The 22,326-nt window shown below is 34.4% G+C and overlaps 1 long non-coding RNA gene across 1 annotated transcript; it reads right to left on the bottom strand.

Annotated features, from left to right (window-relative positions):
- Positions 1 to 15,869: 15,869 nt before the first annotated feature.
- LOC102627304 (uncharacterized) lies at positions 15,870 to 17,468 on the bottom strand. Its single transcript, XR_371597.4, has 2 exons — positions 17,104 to 17,468; positions 15,870 to 16,178 (listed from the first exon to the last, which is right to left on the bottom strand). It is a non-coding gene; the product is annotated as an uncharacterized LOC102627304 (long non-coding RNA).
- Positions 17,469 to 22,326: the final 4,858 nt, after the last annotated feature.

Below are 22,326 nucleotides of genomic sequence, written 5' to 3'. Positions count from 1 at the left end.
GGCTACTAACTCTGGTGGTTGTAGAGCCCAAATGCGTTGTGTTTTACAAAATTGAATCTGCCTTTTGAGATGAGTTTTGACACGTTGAAGTGGTTTAAGAATGTTCAGGAGGAACGGTCTAAGTATGAGACTCGTGATTAAAAATGATAAGAGAAAACTTAATGGTAAAATAAACACACTTATGTAAAAACAATTTCAATTAGCAAAAGAATAATAAAAAGAAAGAAAGAAAAATCAAATCAACGAAAAGAAAAAAATCAATTCAAATTTGGTGGGTCACTCAAATTTATTTCGGTGTCTTCTCCATGTGATTGGTATTCTAGATATGGCTTTAATCTTTGACCATTAACTTTAAACATGACACCGTTCTTTGGGTCCTTAATTTCAATTGCCCCATGTGGAAAAACAGTATGAACAATAAAGGGACCAGACCAACGAGAGCGTAACTTACCTGGGAATATGTGCAAGCGAGAATTGAATAAAAGCACTTTCTGACCTGGAGTGAAAGATTTTCTCATAATTTGCTTGTCATGGAAGACTTTCATTCGTTGCTTGTAAATCTTGGCGTTTTCGTACGCGTCATTGCGAATTTCTTCAAGTTCTGCCAGCTGTAATCTTCTTTCTGAGCTGGCTTGCTGCATGTCAAAATTGAATTTCTTAATGGCCCAATACGCACGATGCTCGAGTTCCACAGGTAGGTGGCAAGCTTTTCCATATACTAGCCTGTAGGGTGACATCCCAATCGGGGTCTTGAAAGCCGTTCTATATGCCCACAATGCATCATCAAGTCTTAATGACCAATCTTTCCTGTCTGGCCTCACCGTTTTTTCTAATATGTGCTTTATTTCTCGATTGGATATCTCAACTTGGCCACTGGTTTGCGGATGATACGGAGTTGCTACTTTGTGTGTGATTGAATACTTTGTCAAAAGAGCTTTGAATGCTTTGTTACAAAAGTGGGCACCACCATCACTGATTATCACTCGTGGGAATCCAAAGCGTGAAACAATGTTGCTTTTCAAAAATGCTATCACCACCTTGTGATCATTGGTCCTACATGGAATTGCTTCTACCCATTTCGATACGTAGTCAACAGCAACCAATATGTATTGATGGCCAAAAGACGGGGGAAAGGGTCCCATGAAGTCGATACCCTATACGTCAAAAATCTCAACCACTAAAATTGGATTTAGTGGCATCATGCTCCTTCGTGTAATGCTCCCCATTCGTTGACACCTATCACATGAAGAACAGAAAGTGTAAGCGTCTCGAAATATAGATGGCCAATAGAAACCACATTGTAAAACTTTAGTCGCTGTTTTCTTAGCACTGAAATGGCCTCCACAAGCTTGTTCATGGCAGAATGAAAGAATATTATGAATTTCATTTTCTGGGACACATCGTCTAACAATTTGATCAGCACAATACTTGAACAAATACGGGTCATCCCAAAAGAAATTCTTTATCTCTGCAAAGAATTTAGCCTTGTCTTGCTTGGTCCAATGCTCTGGAAGTTTACCTGTAACAAGATAATTAACTATATTAGCATACCAAGGTAATACTTCCACACTCATTAATTGTTCATCTGGAAATGACTCATTTAATGGTAATTGTTCTATAATTGTGTCAAAATGGAGACGAGAGAGATGGTCCGCCACAACATTTTCTGTCCCTTTCTTATCTTTGAATTCCAAGTCAAATTCCTGCAAAAGTAACACCCAACGAATTAGTCTAGCTTTTGCATCTTTCTTTGTGAGAAGATATTTAAGAGCAGCATGATCCGTGAATATAATTATTTTACAACCAATGAGATATGATCGAAATTTTTCCAATGCAAACACTACTGCTAGCATTTCTTTTTCAGTAGTTGAATAGTTCAACTGTGCATCATTTAATGTCACACTAGCATAGTAAATAACGTGGGGAATTCGATCAACTCTTTGTCCTAATACTGCTCCTACTGCATAGTCTGATGCATCACACATGAGCTCAAATGGTAAGCTCCAGTTTGGGGGCTGAATGATGGGTGATGATGTCAACAAATGCTTTAATTTTTCAAATGCCACAAGACATGAATCATTAAAGACAAAAGGTGCATCCTTAGCAAGTAAATTGCATAAAGGTCTAGAAACTTTGCTAAAATCTTTAATGAAACGTCTATAGAAACCAGCATGCCCAAGGAAAGATCTTACTTCTCTGACTGTTTTAGGTGGAGGAAGATTAGAAATGAGATCCACCTTGGCTTTGTCAACCTCAATACCTTTGCTCGAAATGATGTGACCGAGAACAATACCTTGTTTTACCATAAAATGGCATTTCTCCCAATTTAAGACCAAGTTTTTCTCGATACATCTCTGCAGAACTAGTGTTAGATGATGTAAACATTGATCAAATGAATCACCAAAGACAGAAAAGTCATCCATAAAGACTTCTAGGAATCGTTCAACCATATCAGAAAAAATGCTTAACATGCATCGTTGAAATGTAGCAGGTGCATTACATAATCCAAATGGCATTCTCCTATATGCAAATGTGCCAAAAGGGCAAGTGAAAGTAGTTTTCTCTTGATCTTTTGGTGCTATGGGAATCTGATTATATCCTGAGTAGCCATCTAGAAAGCAATAAAATTCATGGCCTGCTAATCTATCAAGCATTTGATCGATAAATGGTAAAGGAAAATGGTCTTTACGTGTGACAGAATTCAACTTTCTATAATCAATGCATACACGCCATCCTGTAGTTACTCTAGTGGGTATCAATTCATTATCAGCATTGGTAACTACTGTGACTCCTGACTTTTTGGGGATGACTTGTACAGGACTGACCCATGAACTATCAGAAATGGGATAAATGATACCAGCATCTAATAGCTTAAGGACTTCTGTTCTAACAACTTCTTTCATATTAGGATTTAACCGACGTTGCATTTCCCTAGTAGATTTAGCATTTTCATCAAGGTGAATGTAATGCATGCAGTCTACTGGGTTTATACCTTTGATGTCTGCTATGGTCCATCCTAATGCCCCTTTATGCTCTTTTAAAACATCTAACAACTTACCTTTTTGTTCGTCATTGAGGGATGATGAGATGATTACCGGCAGAGTACTTTCTTCCCCCAAAAATGCATATTCCAAAGTGTTGGGTAATGGTTTGAGCTCGAGTTTCGGTGGTGATTCTGATGATGGGATGAGTTTCTTCTCTGATGGTGCTAGTTGTTCAACTCTTGACTTCCATTCATTAGTGTCCATGGATGGTACTGAGTCAAGCAGGGCGTTGACCTTTTCGACCGATCTGTCAATATCAAAATCAAAACCAAAGTGAGTTAAGCATGTCTGTAAAGGATCATCACTAAGGTTTGAAACAAGAGTGTCATCAACTAATGCTTCAATTAAATCCACATCAACAATTCCATCATCTGCACTGTGAGGTTGTTTGGCAATGTTGAAGATGTTCAGCTCCATAGTCATGTTGCCGAAAGACAACTGCATATTTCCAGTCCTACATTGAATGTGAGCATCCGCAGTTGCCAAGAAAGGTCGGCCTAGAATAATGGGGATGTGCTTCCTTGAATCCTGTATTGGTTGAGTGTCAATTACAATGAAATCAACAGGAAAATAAAACTTGTCTACCTGGATAAGCACGTCCTCCACAATACCACGAGGTATTTTCGTGGACCGATCTGCAAGCTGTAACACCACTGGAGTTGGGTGTAATTCTCCAAGTCCAAGTTTCAAAAACACTAAATAAGGTAACAGATTTACACTAGCTCCTAAATCCAACAAAGCATTCTCAATTGTATGGTTCCCTATGCTACATGAGATAGTGGGGGAGCCTGGGTCTTTGCATTTTAAAGGAATTTTATGTTGGAGTATAGAACTAACGTTTTCTGTTAAAAATGCCTTCTTTTGAACATGCATATTTCTCTTTTTAGTACAAAGGTCTTTAAGAAACTTGGCATAAGATGGAACTTGTTTAATAGCATCAAGCAAAGGGATGTTAACACTTACCTGTTTGAAGATTTCAAGAATCTCACCTGTGGATTTTCCTTTCTTGCCTTTCGCTAACCTATGAGGAAATGGAGCTTTCGGAACGTATTCTCGTGGGTTGGTTTCTTTTTTCTCCTCCGGTGATGATTCCTCAACATTCACAGGTACAATTTGATTTTCTTTTGTCACCGGCATCTCCACTTTGTTGTCGACTTCTTTTCCTTTTCTCAAGGTCATGACTGCTTTGACCTCTCCATGCTGCTGTGGTGAACTGGTACTTGTTTCATGCACTCCTTTAGGATTAGGCACTGGTTGACTTGGAAACTTACCTTTCTCAACGGTCATTGCCAAGGTCTGAACTGAAGAAGCAAGTTGTCCCACCATCTTCTCGAGGCTTGAAACTGATTGAGCTTGTGAGTTGAAGCCTGCTCTCAACTCATTTCGTAGTCCATCAATGGTGCGGTTCTGTTGCTCAATCGTGGAGTGAGTAAAATTCTTAAGATTCTGGAATGAATCCTCCCATGGTCTGGGCTGAGAGTAATTCTGGTTCTGATTGTATGGTCTAAATGGTGGCTGAGAGGCTTGAGGATTTTGTGGAATTGGTGGAGCTGGAGCTGTTGGTCCATTCTGTTGGAATCCTTGAGACCATGAAAAATTGGGGTGGTCTCTCCATCCAGGGTTATATGTGTTGGAGTATGGGTTGTAATTTGATGGCTTTCTCATTACACCTATGGCATTGGCTTGATCTGAGTATGAGTCATGGTCATGTGGCTCTGTTGATTTAGCAGTCGATAATGATGTTATTTGTCGAGAGAGACCTTCAATTATCGCTTTGACTTCTTTAATTTCTGAACTTGATTCGCCAATGTGAACCTCATTTACTCCCTTAATTCTTCTAGTATTCCTGAGTGATCGACTCCGTTGTTGGGAATTATCCGCTTGTCGCTGGAAGAATTCCCAAATCTCTGATGCACTTTTTGACATTAGCTCTCCTCCACTTATTGCCATTAGCCATTCTTGCACATTTGGTAGTAATCCCTCCAAAAAGTATTGACATTGGTGCCATTTCTCGTACCCATGATGTGGACACTTCAAGAGTAGCCCATTAAATCGCTCCCATGTTTCGAAAAATTGCTCGTCCTCTCTCTAGGTAAACTCTGAGATTTCCCTGCGAATAGCATTGGTTTTATGCACTGGGAAATATTTATTTAAAAATTTAGTTACCATTTGTTCCCATGATGAAATGCTATTAGCAGGCAATGTATTAAGCCATGAACGAGCTCTATCCTTTAAAGAAAATGGGAATAATCTGAGTTTAACATCATCATCTGAAAAATTCTCGTATTTAAACGTTTGACAAATAGCATGAAAATCATTCAGATGATTATATGGGTCCTCATTTTCTAGGCCATAAAATGTGGGGAGACAATTTAGCACACTAGGTTTTAGTTCAAAGCTCCTAGCAGCTACATTTGGGTATCTTATGCATGATGTGCTCAAATTAGCTAAAGGACTGAAGTAGTCCTTAAATGGCCTCTCCTGTGGTTGCAAATCCATTTTATTTTTAATTTGTTTGTGTGTGCGAAGTGTTTTCTCAAGTTCAAGGTCTATAGGTTCAAGATTGGATAATAATGACCTTCGACCATGCATGCAAAACAAATAAAATAAAAAAATAAAGATGGGAACAAAATAAATAAAAATAAAGAAGAGGGAGAAATTACGATACTAACCTTATTGCGCTATTAAAACCTTTCTATAAAAATACACAAAAATAAATACGTGAAAGAAATTAACTAAAAATTAAATTAATTAAAATAAAATAAAAAAAATTACAAAGAAAAATAAATTGAAAATTAAATTACAAAATGTTAAAGAAGAGAAAAAAAAAAGAAATACTAACCTTTATATGTAGATTCACTTTTTTTTCTTTTTTTTTATTAAAAAAAATACAAGAAAACAAATAAAAGAAATTATTCACAAAAATTAATTCTATGAATTAAAATTACTTACCTCCCCGGCAACGGCGCCAAAAACTTGTTGTGCAAATTTTAATGTACTCGCAAGCGCACGAATCTATTGTAGTATAGACTAATGGTGACGAATGTCGATCCCACGAGGAGGTGGATTTTAATTATATATAGAATTAATTTTGTAAATGGGTAGTTGGATTTATGGTGGAAATGATTTGGAATATGCTAATACTTAAATTAAAATGGCGAGAATAAATTCTAAAATTGGAATTGCAATGGAGATAATAAATTGAAGAGAAAATCTATTAAATTGACGTACTTGGGTATCTGGATCCGTATCAACATGCATCATGGGCTAAATAATCCGTATTAATGCCAATTAAATCATGAGGGGGGAATCCACACCTCATGAACCACGCTCTAATCAATATGGTGCTAAGGGCTTATCGTGCCAAATAATAATAACCTTATACTAGAGAGCCGGTGTAACCAAGGCGGTATCTAGACAAGATTAGTATTATTTGTCGACGAGAAGTCAAAACATCCACAAAAATTAGAGGGGAAGAGAAAGTAAATTTACCAAATTAAGCCCATGACACATGTTGAGACTTCACCTTCAACCCAAGCTTGAAAGAAAATTAGCCACTCATAATTGAACTAGGGGCAAAATGGGAATTTATTAAAATACGAAGAAAATACAAGATGGAGAGGGAATTACAGAAAATAGATCCCAAAAATGGATTCAGAGATATCCAATTAGGGGGGAGAGGCCCCCTTTTTATAGATACATGGAGTAAATCATGGCCATCGGATTAAAAACAGTTTGGACGCTCAGGATTGCGCCACGTCATCAGTCAACAGTCCACGGTTTGACCACGCGGATGAACAGTAACACGGTTTGACCCGACTTTGAATAGTAACGCGGTTTGACCCGGATGAACAGTAACGCGGTTTGGTTGAAAATAATCCTGTGTGATGCATGCACCGTACGCGAGATTTTTCGTCCACTGATATGCTGCCACGTCACCATCAACAGTACATAAGAATTTTAGTCCAACAGGATCGTGACACCTCATCAGTCAATGCCACATCATCGGTCAATGCCACGTCATCGATCCGTCTATGTGAACAGTGCCGTGAACAGTAACGTGTACAGTCCCGTATACGTGAATAGTACCGTACATGTGAATAGTGTCATTTTTCCTTTTATGCTCCTCCTAAGGTTTTCGACCGTCCTGAGTTCAAAAGTGATGTCCGTTTTGCCGTCTGATCTCTCCTTTATTGTGAAATGACTATAATGCCCCTAAAATACATAAATTACTTAATTAAAATAAAACACACGTAATTAAATCACAAGAATGTTAAATACATAAAAGTAAGGGTTGTTAGTAAGACTTGAAATGTAAAATGACGGTTTTCTCCTTTATAAATATGCATTTTCTAACACTCAACAAGAGGGAATAGTCGACAATTGTGAAATCTTTGTTTAAATTTTTACTGATTTTTTACTGTAGAAACTAACTGTTTCTAACTTTTTGTGTTGAAGATGGCTGAATATGGAGTGTAGTTACTCTAGAAACGCATCTTCATCATTTGAAAAAAATTAAAAAACAAAAAAATTTTAAAAAAAATTCAGACATTTTCTTTTTCTTTATTAAGTTTTTATGTTCATTTTTCTTCTTCTTTTTAATTTCTCCTCTATAAATATACATTTTCAAATTTTTTAGTCGAAGATGGCTGAATATGGAGTGTAGTGCCTCTAGAAACGCATCTTCTTAGTTAAAAAAAAAACTATTTTCTTTTTCTATCATTTTAAGTCTAACTTTATAATTGGTTTTACTGCATGCATATTTTCTTTTCATGTTTAAAATAGGTTGGGGGTAGGATGTTGTTTGAAAAAAAATTGTGTGATTTGTTTTAACATTGGATGACATGATGAATTTCATATTTTAGTATTTGTATTATCTTTGGTCTTAAGTGATGTTACACTATGTTTGCTACTCTACATGTTGATGTCGGAGACAAATATGAGTTGCTTGAAGGAATGAACATGTCATAATAAGTACCAAGTGGGTTTTTTAGCCTATTATTTTTCTTGGAGAGTAACCATTTTGCCTATTCTTTATACAGCTTAGCAGTTTATTATTTTATACACGATCTCTAAATTTCTTTTGAGTTAACCCTTAAAAAAATTGTAAAATAAAAAAAAGAAGAAAAAAAATGTGTGTTGCTACATTTGGAGGCCCATCTAACTAGTAGATATGGAAGATTATTTAGAGCCCTAAAAGACGATGGAAATGTCATCTTTGATCCGTTTGAGCCTTTCTAGCCATCCCTTTTATGAAATATCCATAGTTAACCCTTTTGCGCCTTTAAAAAAAAACATTTTCTTTTTCAAACTTATCATCTTGACCCACTCCGATTTGGAGTATTACCCGATATCTTACAATTTCCATCACCTATTTATGTTTGAGAAAAATATAAATAATTATTTTGTTCAGTGAAGTTATGCCAAACAAAAGCAAAAAAAAAAAACAAAACAAAACAAAAATTGTTGTTCCAAAAAAGAAAGGAAAAAAATAACAATAAAAGGTGAATGCAACTTCAAAAAAAAAATTCTCTGCATTTTTCTCAAACATACACTTTATTTTCCTTATTTCCCTTCTTTGTTAGCCATGTCCCTAGCTTACGTTACGTCCTAATAAAAGTCATTCTTGATTTTAGGGAACTATAGTCTGAAGTAGAAGCTAGTTATGTGGGCTAAAAGATGTAGTGGTGCATAAAAAAATAGAAAAAATAATAAAAATAAATAAATAAATAAATTGGGTTGACTAACATTTTTATTTGACTTGAGATCGTATTATTTCTAAGATGAGGGTATATTTCTTTCATCTTAGTGAGAGCATGTGATATCACTTCTTTATTATTTTCTCTCTCAAGTACCATTCATTGGAATGACTATTCTTATTGGGTTTATTTCTTTGTGAGAGTGTCACTACTTCCAGTGAGATTTTGGGATTTGACATGTCATTCTTGAAAGTAGCTATGACAATCTACTAGGCTGATTCATGTGGATGGTTGATGTGGGTGTGATGTTCCTTTAGACCGGAGATAATGCTTATACTTTTATTTGATTACTATCATTAGTCTGATTGAATAAACACGAGTGTTTCTAAAAAAAAAAATCATTTTAGATTTGAATTTTGTTTTCGTTTTATTTCCTAGGGACTAGCAATAAGCTGGTTGGAGGTGTGTTGAGTGTTAGAAAATGCATATTTATAAACGAGAAAATCTTCATTTTACATTTCAAGTCTTACTAACAACCTTTGCTTTTATGTATTTAAACTTCTTATAATTTAATTATGTGTGTTTTATTTTAATTAAGTATTTTATGTATTTTAAGGGCATCATAGTCATTTCACAATAAACTAGAGATCAAACAGCAAAACAGACATCACTTTTGAACTCAGGACGATCAAAAATCTTAGGAGGAGCATAAAAGGAAAAATAGTATTGTTCACATATACGGTACGATTCACATGTACGGTATTGTCTCCATTACTGTTCACGACACTGTTCACATAGACGGATCGATGACGTGGTATTGACCGATGATGTGGCATTGACTGATCAGGTGTTATGATCCTGTTGGACTAAAATTTTTATGTACTGTTGATGGTGACATGGCAGCATATTAGTGGACTAAAAAACGCGCGTACGGTACATGCAACACATAGGATTATTTTCAACCAAACCGTATTACTGTTCAAACCGTGTCACTGTTCAAACCGCGTAGTCAAACTGTTTCACTGTTCAAACCGCGTGGTCAAACTGCATATTGTTCACACGTACTGTTGACGCGTACTGTTGACTGATGATGTGGCGCAATCTTGAGCATCCAAACTGTTTTTAATCCGATGGCTATGATTTACTCAATGTATCTATATAAAGGGGACCTCTCCCCCCTAATTTAGCATCTCTGAATCCATTTTTAGACTCCATTTTCTATAATTCCTTCTCGATCTTGTATTTTCTACGTATTTTAATAAATTTCTATTTTACCCCTAGTTCAATTATGAGTAGCTAATTTTCTTTCAAGGTTGGGTTGAAGGTGAAGTCTCAACATGTGTCATGGACTTTATTTAGTAAATTTACTTTCTCTTCCCCTCTAATTCTTGTGGATGATTTGACTTTTCGTCGATAAATAATACTAATCTTGTCTAGATACTGCCATAATTTCACCGGCTCCCTAGTACAAGGTTATTATTATTTGGCACGATAAGCGCTTAGCACCATATTGATTAGAGTGTGATTCATGAGGTATGGATTCCCCCCTCATGATTTAATTGGCATTAATAAGGATGCATGTTGATATGGATCCAGATACCCAAGTACATCATTTCAATCGATTTCTCTTAAATTTATTCTCACAATTTCAATTCCAATTTTAGGATAATCTAAGTCACTTTCACCACAAATCCAACCACCCATTTACAAAATTAATTCTACACACAATTAAAATCCACCTCCTCGTGGGATCAACACTCGTCACCATTAGTCTATTCTACAATAAATTCATGCGCTTGCGAATTCAATATAGTTTGCATAACAACCATGTAGTATTATTATCTCTCTTACATATATTTCTGCAAGTTGGTCCATGGCGTACGTTATTCGCATAGGTAAGAAGTGACCAGATTTTGTGAGTTGATCGATGATCACCCAAATAACATCATGCATTTTTACAGTCCTTGGAAGACCAATGACGAAGTCCATTGTGATTTCTTCCCACTTCCATTGAGGAACTTGATTGGATTCCAAAAGTCCTGTTGGTCTCTAGTGCTCCGCTTTGATTTGTTGATAAGTGAGACATTTTGTCACGAACTCAACTATATCCTTCTTCATTCCAGTCCACCAATAATAATCCTTTAAGTCTTTGTACATCTTTGTTGTGCCATGATGCAATGAATATAGGAATGTGTGCTTTTCAAGTACAATTTCTCTCTTTATATCTTCATTATCTGGTACATATATCCTGTCTTTAAAATAGATGATTCCTTTCTCTGACTTCTTGAACGACGTCTCCTTTGAGTTGGCCTCTATCTTTAAGTTTTTCAAGTAAGAATCATTTTCCTACCCCTTCTTAATCTTTTCTAATAAGGTTGAACGAATTGCCATGTTGGCTAATTTTCCTGCTACTAGCTCGATTTCTGCTTTACATATATCATTTCGTAATGGCTTAAGTAAAATCATTACAGGCGTGACTTTCTACTTAGTGCATCTGCTACCACATTTGCTTTTCCAAGATGATAGTTTATTTCGCAGTCGTAGTCCTTGACAAGTTCTAGCCAATGTCGTTGTCGTATATTCAGCTCCTTTTCGTGTAAAGAAGTATTTGAGGCTCTTGTGATTAGTGTAAATCTTATAATGTGCCCCAATAAAAAATTGACACCATAATTTTAATGCATGCACAACTGTTGCCAACTCTAAATCATGAGTTAGATAAATTTTCTCGTACTCCTTCAATTGTCTGGAAGTATATGCAATGGCTTTTCCATTTTACATGAGGACACATCATATGCCATTTTTGGAGGCATTGCTATAAATGACAAAATCCTCAAAACTGTTAGGAATGGCTAGGATTAGAGCAGTGACCAGCCATCATTTTAGTTCTTCAAAGCTTTTCTCGCATTCTTGCGTCCATACAAACTTGGCATTTTTCTTTGTTAACTGGGTCAATGGCATTGGATCTTTGAGAAACCTATAGTACCCAGCCAAACCCAGGAAGCTTATGACTTCTTTGGCATTATTTGGTGTGGACCATTGGCTTACAGCTTCCACCTTTGAGGGGTCTACTGAAATTCCATCCTTAGACACAATGTGTCGTAGGAATATAACTTTCTCAAGCCAAAATTCACATTTCTTGAGTTTTGCATAAATTTGTTTTTCTTTCAAGGTCTGAAGAGTGATCCCTAGGTGCTGAGCATGCTCTTCCTTTGATCGTGAGTATACCAAAATATTGTCGATGAACACCAATATGAATTTATTTAGATAGTCTTTAAATACCCTATTTATGAGGTCAATGAAAGCTACTGGGGCATTAGTTAGACCAAATGACATGACAACAAACTTATAGTGTCCATAATGTGTTCTGAATGTTGTTTTGGGAATATTTTCTTCCCTAATTCTCAACTGGTGATGTCCTAATCGTATATCAATCTTTGAAAATACTGATGCTCTTTCCAGCTGATCAAATAAGTCATCAATGCACGAAAGTGGGTATTTGTTCTTGATAGACACCTTATTTAACTCTCGATAGTCAATGCACATTCGCATTGATCCATCCTTCTTTTTTACGAATAGTACTGGTGCTCCCCATGGTGAATGACTTAGGAGTATGTAGCCTTTGTCTAGTAACTCCTGCAATTGACTCTTTAACTCTTTTAATTCTAGTGGGGCCATCTTATAGGGCGCTTTTGAAATTAGAGCAGTTCCTGGTAACAAATCGATTTTGAATTTAATTTCTTCATCCGGTGGCAATTCTGAAAGTTCTTCAGGAAAGACCTCATGAAATTCGTTCACCACTGTAATATCTTCCAACTTTAGTCTTTGATCTTCTGTTTCGATGACCACACTTGCCAAGTACCCCTCACATCTTCCATTTAATAGTCTAGTTGCTTTTTTAAGGCAGAGATGATAGATATTTTGTTCTCTTTGCATTCTCTTTTAAATATAAATAATTCATTTTGTGGTGGTAAAAAAGTTACCTCATTTTCCTTGCAATCTATCATGCAAAGAATTACGTCATAGTCATGCATCTCGAGGATTATTAGGTTAACACATAGTGTATTACCACTAATCCTAACCTCACATCCCTTAACTAATTATCCTGAGTTTAATATTTCACCCGATGGTACCATGACACTAAAAGGCTTATTTATTATGTCATGGTCATTTTCAATTTTCCTAATGAATGCTGGTTAGGCAAATGAATGTGTAGCTCTTGAGTCTATTAGCACATAAGCAGGAGTTTTGGAGATAGATAATTCACCTGATATTACTGAGGGGTTTCCTTCTACATCCGTCTTAGTGAGTGTGAATACTCGTGCATTAGCATTTTCTTGTTGTATACCATTTTCTAAGCAGTCTTTGATGAAGTGTTCTTCCTTTCCACATTTGAAACATGTTTCGGTATTTGCTCGACATTCCTCAGGGTGAGTTCTGCCACAATGATTGCACTTTGGCTTTTGTGGGACTTCCTTCTGATGATTCTTTAGGCGTTTGCTTTTACTCTGATCTTGAACCACTAGCGTTCCCTTTCTCTTATTATTATTTAAGCGCTTTCTACAAAGTTCCCCTGGTCCACACTTTCTTTGTTCTTCATTTTTCTTCCTTCTTTACTTCATCTGCTTGCTCAATTACCAAGGCTCGATCGATGAGTTCGTTGAAGGAAGCATCACGAACTCCAGCCACCTTTAAGTCTTTTGCGACATCTTTGCGCAATCCTTGCATAAAGTGGTCATTTTTCAAGTCTTCCGTTGCGACCATATGTCGGGCATATCGAGAGAGCTCATCAAATTTTCAGATGTATTCTAGCACAGACATCCTTCCCTGTTGTAGATAAACAAACTCTCTTCTTTTGGTTGAGCGAACAGTCTCTGAAAAGTATTTTTTATAGAAGTGTTCTTTAAATTCCATTCATTGCATTTTAGCTTTATTATGAATTCGTTTAATAGAGTCCCACCAATGTTCTCCCGCTTCTCGTAGCATAAAGGAGACACATGTGACTTTTTCTTCTTCTGACACTTTAGCTACTTTTATCATTATTTCCATGGTTCGCAACCATTGGTCTATTGTAATAAGATCTACACCTCCTTCGAATATGGGTGGATTTAATATTCTAAATTTGATCCCCGCTTTGTTCATTGCCTGAGCATGTTCATTCCTTCTAACTTTCCTTTCCAAAAGTTGTACCACAATGTCTGTAAGTCGATCAATTGCAGATTGCTGCCTTGAAGTTCCTTCTGCCCTTCTACTTCTATTGCCCCAAGCGCTTGACATCTCAACGAGTTTTCAATCTAATTTCTACGTGTCAAACAAATTAAATGTAAGATTTTCCTAATTATCTTCATTTCAAGTTTTAACTAAAAAGCTGAGTCTTATCCTTCCCTTGACTTGTGCATATAGACGGTCTATAAAATCGCTTTAAACCTTAGGCTTTGATACCAATTTGTAACACTCCACTTAAATATTCATTTTAAAGATGTTTAAAACATTGTGCTTTTATAAATACGGATTAAAAAAAATTACACAACAAAAAAAATTTCTTACAAAAACTTCTTAATATAAAAACTTTATTATTACATAAAACTAAGATGCTTATTTTTTATTGAAACAAAGCTGAGCGCATAATAAAATCCCAAGGTCTGTTATGCCCATATGCACTTCGTCTTGGTTAGGACTTGGCGCCAACTTACCCTACTCATTGTTACCTGCAATATAAGGACTTTATGAGCTAATGCCCAGTAAGATAACACTTTGATGCATGTGTAAATTATTATGCATATGGATGACTATATTAAGCTTTTAAAAAAAACTTAGAAAATACAAAAACAACTTTATTAGGGCCCTAAGTATGTTGCAGTAGAACGCTTGCACTTTTACTCTTTAAACAATATGTCCTTGGACCTCATTAATTGATCTTTTGAGCGTTCACTTCAAGAAAATAGGCAATAGATGGCTGAAAATAACTGTTATGAAAGGGGATGCATGACAGACAGTTCATCTGTCATCTATGTCACTGTCATTAATTTATGACAGAATATTTTCCGTCATGAATTCATGATTGTATTTCACTGTCATATATCTGTCACACAATATTTTAAAGTAAAAATAATAATTGAATTAAAATTTGAATTTATTTAAATTTTCGAGTAAATGTTTTTAAATATTTTGCGAAAAATTCAATTATTATTTGAAAATTTATTATTCAATTTTGGCGGGAAATTATTTATGATAGAAGACATGATGGCTTTTTCCCGTCATAAAGTTTTATTTTTAAAAATTATATTATACTTACAATTTATTGATGAATTCCTGTTTACAAATTTAATTAATTAATTAATAAAATGAATATCAAAAAAATAAATCTAATATCCAATGTGATCACCACCAATATATAGTTAAATATCCCAAATTGAAAAAAATCATCCCAAAGTATAAAATAACAGTTAAATTCCAATCAAACTCTAAGAAAAACAATAAGAATTATGGCCACCAAGCTGAGTTACCCAACAAAACTTCCAGAGATTAATGCAAGTACTGCAACAACAAGACTTCTAGCAAGACTTCCAAGGAAAATTCCAGTAACAATACCATCTTCTGACAGGGCTCTAAATGAAAATTAAAACTTACAAATCGACCTGCGAGCTTCATGTGAACAAAATTGATTCAAGCACCAATCATTAGTGCATTTCATGAATGCCGCAGCCATATGTGATTACTTATTACACTTGGGAGTTATTTTACATAAATTAACTTTGTTCACCTAGGTTGTCAAGATCTATTAGAATTCAGTCATCTGATTTATAGCATGGTTTATCCATTCGGTTAGTTTAATGACTAAAACTGTATGGGAATGTGCTAGACTAGTGATCAGGGATTAAATTATATATCTTGCCATAAAGGAAAAAGTATAATCTGAACATGTCCCATTAGACCATTGGGCATAATAAGCGAGAGGGATAAGGACAATCAATTTGAGAATGAGATAATTGTTAATCCTATCGTCCACCCTAGGCTGTGGAAGAAATCCTTCTGTACTATTGCGTAGTAGTGTAATTTTTATTAATCTAGATTGGCCTAGAAGGTAAACTCTCAGTCATAACATAACTTGCATGTAGACTGCATCGTACATGCAATAGGTCAATACATTATAAAAGTATATTAAAAACAGTCTAGAGTAAACAAAACTTCACCTTGATACTACTAACAGATCTTGGGATTTTCCTAGAAAGCATTAATGCTAAGTGGAGAAAGAGATTGTGCGTGAACAAGATATGAATGGAAACAAATATTACAAACTCCAAACAAGGAAACCAATACAAAGTAGGAAGAACATAACAAATGTACGACATAATCATAGCACAAAAAGTGAAATTGCGAGACCAGTAGTACCATTTCCTTAGAAAATCTTTTGCATTAGGGCTTGCATAGCCAAGCTCTGTAAACAAGCATCCAACTATAGTTAATACAAGAAAAGCAATAAAAAATTCAAGCTTCCTAACCTGTAAAACAAGGACACAAACAATTAAGGCTTTTCATATTACTTCAATAAACATTTTTTTTTTATGTTGAGCATGTTAGAGTAACCAGAGAGATTGATGTATTTTTAAAATTATTTCCTTATGTCAAGGAATTTGTAATTATTTATCAGTAATATTTGTAACTGTTTCTGTAGCTTAAATGCACAAATCTGCAGAAGCATGTATTGTTTCTGCAGTTTTATGCACAAAACAACAGACACAACAACTATTTCTACTGTTTAAAATAGCAGAAACAGCTGCACATTTCAACAGCAAAAACAACAACTGTCTTTGCACATTTCAACAGCAAAAATAGCAACTGTCTTTGCACATTTTAACAGCAACAACAACTGTCTTTGCACATTTCAACAGTAAAAACTGTAGTCATTTCTGTATTATTGGATAGCAGAAACAATAGTTGTTTACGCACTTTTTAACAGCACAAAAAGCAACACAAATGTGCTTGCTGCTTTTACAGTTTTTGGCAAAATGATTTAACTTTTTCTGTAGTTTTGTAACATCAGAAATAGCAACCAGATTTATGCTATTGTTTCTGCAGCTTAGTGCGCCAAAATCAATTACTTAAATCAAAACGAAATTGGCTCTAATCATTTCCAATTGTCAAAATCAATTAAATCGAGACATATAAACAATTAACTCATCTCATCAACTAGGGCTTCAAACTAATAAATCATTAAAAAAAAAGATCGAGTTTAAATCTAATATTTCAATAATCGAATATTTTTAAGAAAAGAAACAAGATTGAGTTCAAATGTAGGATTAATAGATTTTTTTTTGAAAAAAAAAATTAAATGAATGAAGAAGAAGAGATTTGTAAATTACCACAACCAAGCTTTCTCCTCTCCTTGATGTCCATGTCGATATAGTACTTTGACGGGGCGCTAGAGAGAGAGGCGATTTCGAAAATGGTGTGAAATTAAGTGAAGGTTTCAACAACTGAGCTATCTCAAGTTCCACTACTCGGCAATGATGGCCGCTCTTGTGGATCTTTGTCTTCATCTTCGTCTGCGGCTGTAAGGATTCCAAGGGTAATGAGCGTTTGGGTTTTGAGGGCAGTGAGAGCAAAACAGTTTCATGAAATGACACAGTTTATACGATGTTGATAATTTATTAGATGTTGGAGTTATAATACATGAAACGACACAATTTCATGTAATATTAACAATTAATTTTTTTATATAGATGATTTTTTTCTAAATTTCAAAAAATACAATAGAATTAAAAATAATAAATAGATTTAGGGTTCATGTTTTTCATTTTATACTTTAGAAATTATATAGTGTAATTGTTCACATATTAAGCAATGTATTATACGTCGACAAGTGGCTAAGTAAAAAAAATAATTCGTGATAAAAAACCATTCTATCACAAAACCATCATTAATTAATTATAAAAAATAATTCTATTACAAAACCATCATTAATCCATGATAAAAAAACACAATTCTATCACAAAACAATCATTAATATATGATTGAAAATAATTTCATCACAAAACCATCATTAATCCATGATAGATTGAAAATTTTGTCATAAGTCTGTCATATTTTTATGATATAAGCCAATTCAACTAGAATCTGTTACAAGTTGTCTGTCATCTATTGGCAGTTTTCTTATAGCGGTTACGTATCGTCGTCCCTAAAAGATTTCTTTTTACTTAGCTTTGAGGGCTTGCCCTCTTTAGAAACTTTGCCACCTGATAGTACAACCACCTATTTTTCATAAATTCATTTTCTTAAACATTTGCTTCATAATGTAATCCATTATATGCATGTAACCAATACAACTTATGTCATAGCATTTGAAGTTCCTTTATGTATAACAGAATCAACACACAATACTATTTAAGAGCAAGATTCTTTAATACAGATGGCATAGCCGACCATAGCAAAATTAAGTATAAGTATCACAGATTAGGCGACAGAGTCGACCATAACATAACTCAGTATCATAAATTAGGCAACAGAGCCGACCATAACATAATTAAATATCATAGCTTAGGCGGAAAAACCGACCATAACGTAACTAAGTATCATAGATTAGGTGACAGAGCCGACCATAACATAATTAAGTATCATAGATTAGGTGGAAGAGCCGACCATAACATAACTAAGTATCATAGATTAGGTGGCAGAGCCGACCATAGCATAATCAAGTATTATAGATTAGGCGGCATAGTTGACCATATAAGAATTTAGATTATAACTAATCACATTATAATAGCCATCACAACATAAAAGAATGGTTAAAACTGAAGTTAAGTATGAAAAGAATTTGTCCCTACATTGCAGTTGAAGTGTTACTTACCTCTTGACCTTGACTCTCTAAACCTTTCTAAATTAAGGATTTCTCAACTCTTGATATTATGACTTAGAATAGAAGAGAATGGAATTTCTAGGTTGTATTGAAAATGAAAAGGGGTAAGGGGCATTAATAAGATTTCTTAGGGCTAATGGATGGTTAGAATTTTGCCACTATAAATCTTGATCAATGGTTGAGATTAACCTTCATAAATAACTTACTAAATTCTAGAATTCTTAACTGTCTTTACAAACTTGTCTTACATCATCACTTATGTCATCATTACTTATAATTAAATATTTTATATTAATAATATTATTATTTTAATAGTTAAAGGGCTTGTTAGCTTAAAATAAATTATATTATATTTAAGTGAGAAAATTGTACCTCACAACTTAACAGTTTGATTTAATTTCATGTTAAAATTTAATCTGCTCCTGGGAATCTTCAACTTACCTTTATTTATTTCTAAGAATACAATTAAAAAATCCATCAATGTACCCTCATTTACGCTTATCTTCTTAACAAAATTAAGATGGATTGAGATTTTCATGCTTTTAGAGGGTAAATTGAAGATTGTTATTGGGAGGTGATGAATTGAAGTTAACCCAAATTAGTATAAGAAAAATTTTCATATATTTGTGACATGTATTTGCCCCATCTACTAAACATAGAAATGTCTTTCACACATTCTCGATTGTTTTATTTCACTTACCAATAATAATTATGTAGCGTATACTTCCAAACCTTTCCATTATATAGCCCAATGCCCATAGGACTTTGGAATCAAATTACTTACAATAATCTGTGCAAGGTGATAATGATACGGAGAGCATATATAAATAAAGATAAGTTACCCAAAATGAAGGTGTCTTCACCTCAATTGGGGTCTTCACTTCTTAGGCACTATAGGGGTGGCCACTGGCCTCGTTGCTTTTATGTACTTAAACTTCATATGGATTTTTACTTTTGTTTCCCTTTTTGGAGCACAGTAGATTGTTGATTTAATGCAAATGCATAGGAATGAGGTCAAATACCTGCATTATGGAAAAATAATGAAGTCTAAAATAGTACATCAGATTGCTGAAGTATTAACATTATATTGAAATCAAATATTTGGCTACCAACAAGCACATGTTATGTAAAAATGATTAAACGAGTGAACTAACATAAAATGAAATACTAAAACTAAACAATAGAGCACGAGAGCATATATAAATAAAGATAAGTTACCCAAAATGAAGGTGTCTTCACCTCAATTGGGGTCTTCACTTCTTAGGCACTATAGGGGTGGCCACTGGCCTCGTTGCTTTTATGTACTTAAACTTCATATGGATTTTTACTTTTGTTTCCCTTTTTGGAGCACAGTAGATTGTTGATTTAATGCAAATGCATAGGAATGAGGTCAAATACCTGCATTATGGAAAAATAATGAAGTCTAAAATAGTACATCAGATTGCTGAAGTATTAACATTATATTGAAATCAAATATTTGGCTACCAACAAGCACATGTTATGTAAAAATGATTAAACGAGTGAACTAACATAAAATGAAATACTAAAACTAAACAATAGAGCACGAGAGCATATATAAATAAAGATAAGTTACCCAAAATGAAGGTGTCTTCACCTCAATTGGGGTCTTCACTTCTTAGGCACTATAGGGGTGGCCACTGGCCTCGTTGCTTTTATGTACTTAAACTTCATATGGATTTTTACTTTTGTTTCCCTTTTTGGAGCACAGTAGATTGTTGATTTAATGCAAATGCATAGGAATGAGGTCAAATACCTGCATTATGGAAAAATAATGAAGTCTAAAATAGTACATCAGATTGCTGAAGTATTAACATTATATTGAAATCAAATATTTGGCTACCAACAAGCACATGTTATGTAAAAATGATTAAACGAGTGAACTAACATAAAATGAAATACTAAAACTAAACAATAGAGCACGAGAGCATATATAAATAAAGATAAGTTACCCAAAATGAAGGTGTCTTCACCTCAATTGGGGTCTTCACTTCTTAGGCACTATAGGGGTGGCCACTGGCCTCGTTGCTTTTATGTACTTAAACTTCATATGGATTTTTACTTTTGTTTCCCTTTTTGGAGCACAGTAGATTGTTGATTTAATGCAAATGCATAGGAATGAGGTCAAATACCTGCATTATGGAAAAATAATGAAGTCTAAAATAGTACATCAGATTGCTGAAGTATTAACATTATATTGAAATCAAATATTTGGCTACCAACAAGCACATGTTATGTAAAAATGATTAAACGAGTGAACTAACATAAAATGAAATACTAAAACTAAACAATAGAGCACGAGAGCATATATAAATAAAGATAAGTTACCCAAAATGAAGGTGTCTTCACCTCAATTGGGGTCTTCACTTCTTAGGCACTATAGGGGTGGCCACTGGCCTCGTTGCTTTTATGTACTTAAACTTCATATGGATTTTTACTTTTGTTTCCCTTTTTGGAGCACAGTAGATTGTTGATTTAATGCAAATGCATAGGAATGAGGTCAAATACCTGCATTATGGAAAAATAATGAAGTCTAAAATAGTACATCAGATTGCTGAAGTATTAACATTATATTGAAATCAAATATTTGGCTACCAACAAGCACATGTTATGTAAAAATGATTAAACGCGTGAACTAACATAAAATGAAATACTAAAACTAAACAATAGAGCACGAGAGCATATATAAATAAAGATAAGTTACCCAAAATGAAGGTGTCTTCACCTCAATTGGGGTCTTCACTTCTTAGGCACTATAGGGGTGGCCACTGGCCTCGTTGCTTTTATGTACTTAAAAACTTCATATGGATTTTTACTTTTGTTTCCCTTTTTGGAGCACAGTAGATTGTTGATTTAATGCAAATGCATAGGAATGAGGTCAAATACCTGCATTATGGAAAAATAATGAAGTCTAAAATAGTACATCAGATTGCTGAAGTATTAACATTATATTGAAATCAAATATTTGGCTACCAACAAGCACATGTTATGTAAAAATGATTAAACGAGTGAACTAACATAAAATGAAATACTAAAACTAAACAATAGAGCACGAGAGCATATATAAATAAAGATAAGTTACCCAAAATGAAGGTGTCTTCACCTCAATTGGGGTCTTCACTTCTTAGGCACTATAGGGGTGGCCACTGGCCTCGTTGCTTTTATGTACTTAAACTTCATATGGATTTTTACTTTTGTTTCCCTTTTTGGAGCACAGTAAATTGTTGATTTAATGCAAATGCATAGGAATGAGGTCAAATACCTGTATTATGGAAAAATAATGAAGTCTAAAATAGTACATCAGATTGCTGAAGTATTAACATTATATTGAAATCAAATATTTGGCTACCAACAAGCACATGTTATGTAAAAATGATTAAACGCGTGAACTAACATAAAATGAAATACTAAAACTAAACAATAGAGCACGAGAGCATATATAAATAAAGATAAGTTACCCAAAATGAAGGTGTCTTCACCTCAATTGGGGTCTTCACTTCTTAGGCACTATAGGGGTGGCCACTGGCCTCGTTGCTTTTATGTACTTAAAAACTTCATATGGATTTTTACTTTTGTTTCCCTTTTTGGAGCACAGTAGATTGTTGATTTAATGCAAATGCATAGGAATGAGGTCAAATACCTGCATTATGGAAAAATAATGAAGTCTAAAATAGTACATCAGATTGCTGAAGTATTAACATTATATTGAAAT

Source organism: Citrus sinensis, chromosome 8, assembly GCF_022201045.2.
Source record: "Citrus sinensis cultivar Valencia sweet orange chromosome 8, DVS_A1.0, whole genome shotgun sequence".
NCBI lineage: Eukaryota > Viridiplantae > Streptophyta > Magnoliopsida > Sapindales > Rutaceae > Citrus > Citrus sinensis.
Note: the sequence above shows the minus strand (reverse complement) of the source record. Positions and strands in the feature narration are given on the sequence as shown.